General features: G+C 28.3%; 1 pseudogene; it reads left to right on the forward strand.

The window, feature by feature from the left end:
- Positions 1-424: 424 nt before the first annotated feature.
- Positions 425-523, forward strand: LOC132283256 (small nucleolar RNA R71; annotated as a pseudogene).
- The last annotated feature ends 8,743 nt before the right edge of the window (positions 524-9,266 follow it).

Here is a 9,266-nt window from a genome sequence, read left to right on the forward strand (position 1 = left end):
TTTATGATGCTCATTTTGCACATGTCCATGGGGACAATTGGAAGTAGAATGTAAAACACTTGAACAAGTCATACATGTCTCATTGGATACATGATAGGAATGGTTAGGGACGGAAGGTACTTGATTTACCGAGTTTTGGTTGATCAAGAATTGATTAAACCTTTGAGATAAGGATTTCATCTCGGCGGCTATTTCATTGGAATGGTCAACTTGATGTAAGCCAACACTCTTCCTTCCACTTGAATTCCTACCATTCTTGGAAGATAAAGTTCGATGCAAAGAATTTTCACTCATGCTTTCATAAAGACGCCACACGTCATCCTCATGCCTATCAATGTAAGAGCCACCCATAGAAGCATCAACCATGCCCTTGTAATTGTCCGATAAACTCTCGAAGAAATATTGAACTAATTGCCATTTGGGCATGTCATGATGTGGACACTTCCTAAGCAATTCATTGAATCTTTCCCATGCCTCATGGAATGTTTCCCCATCCCCGTATGAAAACTCTCGAATTGAAGTTCTCATGGTGGTCTTAGAAACCGGATAGTACTTCTTCAAGAACTCTTGTTGCATTTCTGCCCAAAAAGTTATTAAAAAAGGCCTAAGATTGTTAAACCAATATTTTGCCTTGTCTTTAAGGGTGAATGAAAAAATTTTAAGCCTTAAGATCTCTTCTGGCATGTCCGTGTATCTCACGGTAGAACATATTTCAAGAAACTCATCCAAATGCTTGTAAGGTTCTTCACTTGGAAGTATAAGATAGTTAGGAAGCATTTGAATGGTTTGTGGTTTGATCTCATGGTGGTGTGCTCTAAATGGCGGCAATTGAATACATGTGGGTGCATTGTATTCATTAGGCACATAGTGATCTCTTAAAGCAAGGGGGGGATTATCAATTTGAGGTGCAACATGGGCACCTTGATTGCCTTGAATGATGGGAGGTGGTGGAACATAGATTAGCCTTGGCATTCCCAATGGAACTTGGCCTTGTTGTTGTGGTGGGTGAACGAATAGCCTCGATATACCTGATGGTACTTGCATGTTATCATGATGCACATTTGGGTAGAGGATGCCTTGTTGGTCTATGTGACCAAGGTCCTCCACATGGTCCTCATTATGTCATTCCATTGATAAAATGGATTGACTAGAACTTCCTCTTCCCCTAGGGTTTCGAACAACGGATTCAAGATGAAAATTTAGAGGGACAAAAGTAGGTTTCAATGATCTACGATCATGCATGCACAACAAAGCACAACAAGCAACAAGTAATGAACAAATACTTCACCTTCGCAACAAATCAACAATCAACAACCTTCCTCCATATACAATATTCCCATACTCCCATGCTATCAACAATATGCAAGAAAAAGTAAATTTCCTCCACGTGGGCTCACAATTTATCTAAGAATTGAAATACAAGCCTCCACGCGGCCGACAATTTAACTAGAGATTGAGTTAAGAAAGAGCTCACAAAGGGTCCTTTAGCACTTCAATTTAATTTTCAATTCTAGCCTTGCAAAATGTTTAGATTTTAGGTTTTTCCTTACTTTTACTTAGCTCCTTGCTTGGAATGCTCCTTTGCTCACCTTCTTTTCAATGCACCTAGTCAAACAAGAACCAGCACAATAAGTAACCAAAATGAAAATGAAAACAAAGTAAAGGCACGATCAAAAGAGTACTAATTCCTAATTGATTCCACAAATACAACGTTGCTCCCAATCAATCCCCGGCAACGGCGCCAAAAACTTGGTGTGTTGTCGCACCCAAACCAAAGTTTGTGCACCAAAAGATATTGATGTAGAGCTATGATGAATGTGGCCAAGTTTTACATTTAGAAATTGCCACTACTACCTTTCACTAAAAATATAGTTAGGGCAAGTAGGGATCGTCCCAAGGGATTAGTGGGTCGTACTAGGTTGTGGAATCGAGATTAGGGTTAGTAGGTCAAGTGATCAAAAGATTGGTTGGTGATTGAATTACACTAAGATGCAATTTAAACTAAAGTAGGCAATTAAATATAATGGAGAAAAAATAAGAGAGAGATCTTGGGATTTAGAGATCACCACTAAGCATAACTTTTCTACACCCTTAATGAATGATTAATGAGGGAAAAAACATGTATTGCAACATAATATGTGTGTGTGGTTGTTTCAATAAGCATGGATGATAAATTAAGCATATATTGTCTAAGCAACATGGTGGATAGCACAATATATCAAACTAAGCCATTAATTCTTTCTTTAAGCTCATAATCCAACACATCACAAGGTTAGAGATATATGCTACTTGCTTTCATAAGTATGGAATATCAAACAATAAGCATGGATTGTCCTCCTATTTAACATCTAAACTACAACTACACTATAATTAAGCTAATTACATGAAATTAAACTAATTAAACTAAGGAAGAGGCACAATCCATCAAGAAATGAGTATGAAGCATCAAATAAACCACAAGAACATTCCATTAAGCATTATGTCTTGACAATCTCTAGATCTATGACATTAATACACATAGACATGCATCAACAACACAAGAAATAGAGACAAACACATGAACATCTATTCTAGCATACATAGATATATGGATAGAATGAAATGATCAATTGGAAGCATTAAATCACGCAAATCATTGAATAAACAAGATCTATATATATATAAGTGTCAAACATGTATCATAATACAAATCCCTTCAAAAATACATAAATCAAGATGTAGAAAGTATGCTTAGGGCTAACTCTAGCCCCAAGAGAATGTCTAGCCACTCATGGATGGTGTCCTCCAACCTTCAAGGGCTAACTCTGTGGTAGAGATTGCTCCTCTTCTTAGTTGATGGAAGAACTCCAAGCTTGTGTCTCTAGCCTCTTTCTTTCTTTTTCTTCTTCCCTAAGAAAATATGAAAATTGTGCCTCTTATCTACTCTAAAGTATATGCTCTCAAGTATATCCTCAAAAAGTGGCTCATATTCAAATATCACCCCAAATGAGCTGGGCTCGTACACCAATATTCCTTCCAATGATTGGATATGAGACAACTTTTAATAAGCTGAAATTTGGATTTTCTCGGGCTTTGGGAAGTTCGATCGATCAAACTTGTGGTGAGATCAATTGAACATGGCTGAGATCTATCGAATTTAAGCTGGATCGATCCTCTATGGTGGCGCCTTTTTGGATAAAAACACATCTGAGATATTTTCAAGATATTTTTGGGAAAGAGACAAATGTAGTAGGTAGGGTGGTACAAGTGGATAAGATGGAATCTTTTCGATCGATCGAAAGAAAGTTGGATCGATCGAACTTTGTGAGATCTTTGGATAAGGACAAAAGAGCTTGGATCCATCTTGAAATGCTGAGATCGATGAACTTACGATCGATCGAATATTTTATGAGATCGATCAAACATGCTGAATTTCCACCACTTGCTTTATTTTGCTCCCACTTTGCTCCTTTCTTTGATTCATCTCAAGATTGCTTCAATTATGCTCTTATTTAGTTGAGTTAGCTTATTTTGGAGATAAGTACTTGAAAATGGAAATAATACAAAATCAATCTAAAGCAGGAAAATAAGATAGATAAAGGTTCTAGAATACCTAAGCTTAAGGGGTTTAAATGCGCACTTTTCAGCACTCATCACTTAACACATTTGGCATATAGCAGGTCTTAAAGCTGCTTTTCGAGGTGTTTCGGTAATCCAAAACTCCATTTCAGTCGACCGATGGCTTTTGGGAAACTCATTGCACAGTAAAACTCATTTCCAGTAGGCTTTTTCACTGTTCAGGACCTTTTCGGTCGACCGATGGCTTATTTCGGTCTACCGATGTAACCAACCTTCAAAAACGTGATTTCAGAAAAGTTTCTGTGAGTTTCGGTCAACTGAAACTCTATTTCGGTCGACCGAAATAGCCTTCATACCCCAGTCTTCCAGATTTAGTTTCAGCACTGAAGTTCCAATTTCAAACGATCATAACTTCTTCATTTCTAATCCAAATGGGGTGATTCTTGAGCCTAAACTCAAGTATTTTAAGTCAGCTTTCCAATGGTACCAATTCCATTCTCAGATTTCAATCACAGTGAGAGTTATTCATGTTTTAGTGGGACAGTGTAAGTTTTTATTTAGACAGGGAAAGGGCATTTTGTGGAATTCTTGTCCAAAATTCTTAGAACCTCTTGGAATGTTGTGAAATGATTAGATAAGATTGTATTTACCTTGTTCGAATTGTTTAGAGTCAATTCTCTCCTTTTTAATTGTGAATTAACCATTTTGCCCTTAATTGACGGATTTAGCCCGTTTTAACACTCGTTTGCTCATTCGCTTTTCTTGAGTTCCATGACCTCATGGAATGTCACATTGGTGTCTTAGAGATGATTTATATCTCAAGGGACTACGGTTTTATCATTTGCTTCCGCATTTTGAATCCGTTACTAGGTTAACCTACGGGAAATCACTATGCATAGGGTTGAAAATTATGGGTCACAACATAAATGAGTCATGAGTTTATTGCTGTAAGCCACACTAAAAATGATATCTTGGAAAGCAAAATTAATACATCAAACGACAAGGACCAACCAATATGCAATAACCAACCAAGCACGAAAAGCAAAATACAACACAACCTCTCCTAATTTGAGAATCCCCAAAGCTCTGAAACTTACCACATGCTTCCACGGTAATAAATTACTAAATTATAATAACAGTAATTACTGAATAAAATTCTAATTAACAAAATATAAAAAGAGTTTAATTCACAATTCAAATTATACTATACTACTCTCATTAATAAAAACCTATTCATAAAAAGAGTTTAATTCACAATAAAGAGTTTAATTATTATATCTCACAATCAATAAAGAGTTTAATTAAAATTCAAATTATACTAAAATTCAAAACATATAATAATTAATTTTTCTAATATAATATTTATTAGTTGATATGTAAAATAAAATAATTTTTCTAAAACTCTACCACAAATTAGCTTTTATTATGAGTTTCTTAATAAAATTAAATCTAATTAGAAAATGATATATTTAAAGAAAATAAAATAATTTCAATAAAACTCTATCACAAATTACCTATTTTATTTTCAATAAAACTCTATCACACTATATATTTAAAGATTTTCTATAAAACTCCAACACAAATTACCTATTTATCTATTTATTGTGAGTTTTTTAATAAAAGGAAATCTATTTAGACATAAAAAATATTTATTAATTGATATAAAAAAAAAATTTAAAGAGTTTATATTAAACTCTAACACAAATGAATTATTTATTTATTTAATATAAGTTTTTTAATAAAAGAAAATCTAATTTGGCAAGAATTATTAATATAAAAAATATTTTTGAATTGATATAAAAAATAAAATAATTTTCCTAGAGTTCTAATAAAAGCTAATCTAATTTGACAAAATTATTAAAATATAAAAATATTTATTAATTCATATAAAAAGAGTTTTAAAAATATTTTTTATAAAACTCTAACACGTATTACCTATTTATCTATTTATTATGAGTTTTTTTTAATAAAAAATATAATTAAACAATAATATATTTAAGGGAAATAAAAATTTTCTATAAAATCTATCATAAATTATCTAACTCTAAAATTTACCTAATACAATTCAAATTAATCTATTTATCTATTTATTATTATGAATTTTTTAATAAAAGAAAATCTAATTAGACAATAATTATTTATATAAAAAATATTTATTAATTGATATATAAAATAAATTAATTTTTCTAAAACTCTACCACAAATTAGCTTTTATTATGATTTTCCTAATAAAATAAAATTAAATTAAATTAGACACGGATATATTTAAAGAAAATAAAACAATTTCTATAAAACTCTATCACAAATTACCTATTTTTTTTAAAACTCTATCACAAATTAGCTTTTATTATGAGTTTTTCATAAAATGAAATCTAATTAGACAAATATTATGAATATAGAAAATTATTTTTTAATTAATATATAAAGAGGTTTTCAAAGAGTTTTTATAAAACTCAAACACAAATTATCTATTTATCTATTTATTATGAATTTTTTAATAAAAAGAAATCTAATTAGACTAGAATTATTAAAATAAAAAATATTTATTAATTGATATAAAATGAGTTTTTTAAAAATTTTATATTAAACTCTAACACAAATTACCTATTTATTTATTTATTATAATATATTTATTAATTGGTATAAAGAGAGAAATTCCGAGGGGCATAGACCCAGAATTACAAAAGCTCCGCCAAAGAGTTTTAATATTTATTTATTTATATATAAAATACAGAATATAGAAGCTCTACCAAATAGTTTCAATATTTATTTATTTATATAAACAAAATTTATTGAACGTATAAGGAGTTTTAGTATTTTAGTATTTATTTATTTATATAAAAAAATATTTATTAAATGATATGAAAAGAGTTTTTATAAATAAAAAATAATAATAAAAAAAAATACAAAACTCGATCAAACTATAAAATCTATCTAATAAAATTTAAATTAACCTATTTATCTATTTATTATTATGAATTTTTAATAATAGAAAATCTAATTAGACAATAATTATTAATATATAAAATATTTATTAATTGATATATAAAATAAAATAATTTTTCTAAAACTCTACCACAAATTAACTTTTATTATGAGTTTCTTAATAAAATTAAATCTAATTAGACAATGATATATTTAAAGAAAATAAAATAATTTCTATAAAACTCAATCACAAATTACATATTTTATTTTCAATAAAACTCTATAACACTAGACAAAGATATAATATTTAAAGAGTTTCTATAAAATTCTAACACAAATTATCTATTTATATATTTATTAAGAGTTTTTAATAAATGGAAATCTAATTAGACAAGTATTATTAATAGAAAAAATTATTTATTAATTGATCTAAAAAGAGGTTTTAAAAGAGTTTCTATAAAACTCTAACACAAATTACCTATTTATCTATTTATTATGAGTTTTTTAATAAAAAGAAATCTAATTAGACAAGAATTATTAATATAAACATATTTATTAATTGATATAAAAACAGTTTTTAAAAGAGTTTATATTAAACTCTAACACAAATTACCTATTTTTTTATTTATTATAAGTTTTTTAATATAAAAAAAAATCTAATTAGACTAGAAAAATTCTACCACAAATTACCTATTTATCTATTTATTTTGAGAGTTTTAATAAAAGATAATCTAATTAGGCAACTATTGTTAATATAATAAATTATTTATTAATTGATATAAAAAGAGGTTTTAAAAGAGTTTTTATAAAACTCTAACACAAATTACCTATTTATTTATTTATTGAAATCTAATTAAATAAGAATTATTAATTTAAAAAAAATATTTAATAATTGACATAAAGAGTTTTTAAAAGAGTTTCTATAAAATTATAACACATATTACCTATTTATCTATTTATTATAAATAAATAATAATTAATAAAATAAAATATAATTAAAAAAATAAAATATTTTTTATAAAATTTACCACAAATTGGCTGTTTTATTTTCTATAAATTTTTATCACATTATCTACTAAAATATTCAATACGTGCATCGCACGTGCCATTTCTTAGTATCTATATATATATATATATATATATATATATTCTCCAAAACAAAGTTTGATTTTATATTCAAAACACATAAATAATAAATATTGCTGCTTGAGAGAGAAAGAGGAAAGGGTCAGTTTCTATTGCCTGTAGTCATCATTTTTTTTCTTTTAAAACTTAAACAACTGTTGATGTTTTATTGGGCCACCCCATCATAAGAAGGAGGTTCTTTCTTATGCGGCCTAAGTCAAGCATTGTTCGTAGAGTAAGAACGTAATGGAGATACATGACGGGGACGGATTTTAGCTCGTTGAATATTTATTTATTTTAGCTCGGTTTTCCTTTATTATGATTATTGGAATAAAGTTGGTGTTTTGTAAAACTTTGTTTACTTGATTCAGTGGTCAAAAATGTTTTATTATTTAGAGGGAATTTCACCTTTATTCATTATTTTTTATATGTTTGTTAGACTCTCATGTTTAATAAATTGAATAATGAGATTTATCGTATTTATATTTATGGTGGATATATGTTAAGAATTGGTAGAAGTTATACTTTAAATTTTATATGTAGAACAAGTGATTCTTGTGTTAAAATATGGGGTGTGACATTATGGGTGACTTGGACATTGAGATAAACGTCGCCATTCCGGATAAGGATGATTTTCGCATCAACAGCTACTACTAATCTCATTAGTATGGCCTATATTAAATAATCTCATTAGTAAGGCCTATATTAAATCCCTTGGATCAGTGTTCAACGCACACAAGTCCATGCTAGCTCCAATGTTTTTCCTAATCCGTCCCGACACGCTGCTTTAAGCAATTGAAATTGGAAAAATTGAACGTGGAGTGCTTAATAATTTTATACATGAACGTAAAAATTCTAATATAATAAAACAAAAGATATTTTTTCCCTAAGTTAAACAAAAGGTAAGTCTTGGATACATTTTTTAAGAAGATAACTCAAAAGCATATATAGCATAATGCATTTTCTGTTTTTCACAGCCCAAACTTAATTTCCTAAAAAAAACTACAACACAAAACAATCAAAATGCGCAATTTAAAACAAATTAGAAGAATATTATTTTAAAGACAAAATTAAAGTATACACATACCCAATTATAATTTATAGCAGGAAATTAATGACATTTAAACATTTTAAGAACAAAATATTTAAAAAATGAGAAAATATATGTATGCATTCAATTGTGGAAAATGCATGTATAATAAATTCATTATACCCGAGAATTAGAATAAAAAGAAAGGAGAAGTTAGAATACAAAATTCAAGCATAAAAGCAAAAAATTACAATGAAAAATAATAAATAAATAACCCTTGAATTTGAAAGGCAACAAATTCAAAATTATAGTCTAGAGTTTCAAAGACGGTGAAGACGGTATGTGGTGTGAAGATGGCTATAATTTTTTTTTTTTAAATCAAAATATTTATTTATTTATTAGAGGAAGATGTACAGTTCAAGAATATAATTTAATTTTATTATTTTTTATTTATTTATTAGAGGAAGATACCATTCATGAATATAATTATAATTTAAATTTATTATTATTTATTTATTTATTTATTAGAGTAAGGGGTTATTATTTTTTTTTTTATTAGAAGAAGATGTACCATTCACAATAACATTAATATGAATATAAATTAGAGTTTAATTAAAGTTTGCATGTG

This window comes from Cornus florida, unplaced genomic scaffold, assembly GCF_030987335.1.
Source record: "Cornus florida cultivar Cherokee Brave unplaced genomic scaffold, ASM3098733v1 CherokeeBrave_3.0.0_Hap2_Chr01, whole genome shotgun sequence".
Lineage (NCBI taxonomy): Eukaryota > Viridiplantae > Streptophyta > Magnoliopsida > Cornales > Cornaceae > Cornus > Cornus florida.